The 1,743-nt window shown below is 51.9% G+C and overlaps 1 long non-coding RNA gene across 1 annotated transcript; it reads right to left on the reverse strand.

The window, feature by feature from the left end:
* Positions 1–6: 6 nt before the first annotated feature.
* Positions 7–1,737, reverse strand: LOC117243843. Its single transcript, XR_004495761.1, has 3 exons — positions 1,451–1,737; positions 670–849; positions 7–357 (listed from the first exon to the last, which is right to left on the reverse strand). It is a non-coding gene; the product is annotated as an uncharacterized LOC117243843 (long non-coding RNA).
* Positions 1,738–1,743: the final 6 nt, after the last annotated feature.

Raw genomic sequence — 1,743 nt, forward strand, 5'->3', positions numbered from 1 at the left:
CTCCTGCTCTCCTGAGCTCCTGCTCTCCTCAGCTCCTGCTGTCCTGACCTGCTGCTCTCCACATTTCCAGCTGAACTCGACTCATCCCCGTTCCTGCCCCGTTGTTTCTCCGCGCTGGCAGCGCTCAGCAGCCTCCCCATCACCCAAACCCCTGTCTCCCCAGCAGGGTACTCACAGCATGGCGATGCCCCAGTGCTTGCCAGCTCTCTCCCCAGCAGCCTGGAAGCCCGAGAGGCCGATGAGGGCCACGGTGGGGGTGATGGTCAGGGGGCCGATGTAGCGCAGCAGAGCCCCGGGCAGCCCCAGCAGCCCGATCACCACCTCGATCAGCGACGACATGATGATGGCACCTTGGATCTGAACACACAACAGGGCAGAGAGGCAGCTCAGTCCCACCTGACAGGAAATCTGCTTTTCTGCTCTGGATTACAAACTGCAGTTAAAAGAATTCAGTGACACAGAAGAACTCAGCAAAAAAAAAAAAAATTTTTTTTTTTTTAGTTTTTTTTTTTCCCGTCATAAAACAGCTCATTATGTTTAAGTGACTTAAGCATAACACTTATGGTTTTCTCCACAAAACTATTACACAACAGACCAGTGGGGCCAGTCTGGAAGCTGTGTGGAAAGCACATCACACTGTCAGACAGGAGACCTGGGGTCCAGGCTAACCTTTCAGCTCTCAGATCGAACGGCAAGGGTTGGTGCGCCACGAGGTGATGCTCCTAGCTCCTAGGGGCAGAGTGTGTGCTGCATTGGTCACAAGTGCTCCTTAGAAGCTGGATTAGAGCAGCGTTGTGGTCTCAGGAGACTGTCAGCCCTCTTGGCTGCAGGGCTCTTGGCAGGATGTAGCTATGGTTTGAACATGGGGAAGAGAGAGGGGTTGTTTTTAATTAAGAAAAAGTTGGCAGCCCAAAGCAACGGGATGGGAGATCAATTCCATGACACACGCCTTCATTTGGACTACTCTACCTGCCACCCTGGCGTGGCACAGCCCTCAGCCTGCCCTGCAGGGCACCACCACCTCACACTGCGAGTGGAGAACGACTTTCCAGGGATTCCACAAAGTCTCAACGAGTCTCCAAATTAAAGACACTTGGGAAGGAACCAGATTCCCTAACTGCGGATTCACCTTCCAGGGGCCAGCACAGCAGGCAAGAGGCCTGGCAGCAGCTGGACACAGATGGAAATGAGGAGTTTTCATCTCACTGCAGCAGCTCACTGCACAGCTTTTTGGGATGTGGGAACTAACTCCTGGTATTTGCTGTCCAGCAGTGAACAGGTGGAAAAGATGGAAGACTTGGGTGAAATGAGGAAAGGGATATATATCCAAATGGAGATTGCAGAGAAAACAAGAAATTAGCAACTTAAAGACAAGAAGACACGGATGATTAAGTGAGAAACTTAACTGGAGCTGGAGAAGAGTGACAGCTAAAGGCAAGTCCCACATTACCTCTCGTATCCGGGGGTACCAGATGTGCTCCGTGTGCAGCAGCTCTGCCGTTCCGTTTGTAACTGTTAGATCTTGCCAAGGGAGAAAAAACAAAAACCAGGGGTTTGTTCCTCAGCCACTCTGCCAGCATCTCACACAAAACAAATCCCTCCTCAAATGCCTGATAAATCAGCCCAAAATCACACAGGGAGCAATTCTGTCATGGGTGAAGTGACACCAGCTCAGCGTCCCCGAGAGCTCTCCCAGCCCTCTGCTCCCAGGAGGGAAAACAAATGTCAGGAATCCTCTCCCCA

Source organism: Parus major, unplaced genomic scaffold (genome assembly GCF_001522545.3).
Source record: "Parus major isolate Abel unplaced genomic scaffold, Parus_major1.1 Scaffold1222, whole genome shotgun sequence".
Lineage (NCBI taxonomy): Eukaryota > Metazoa > Chordata > Aves > Passeriformes > Paridae > Parus > Parus major.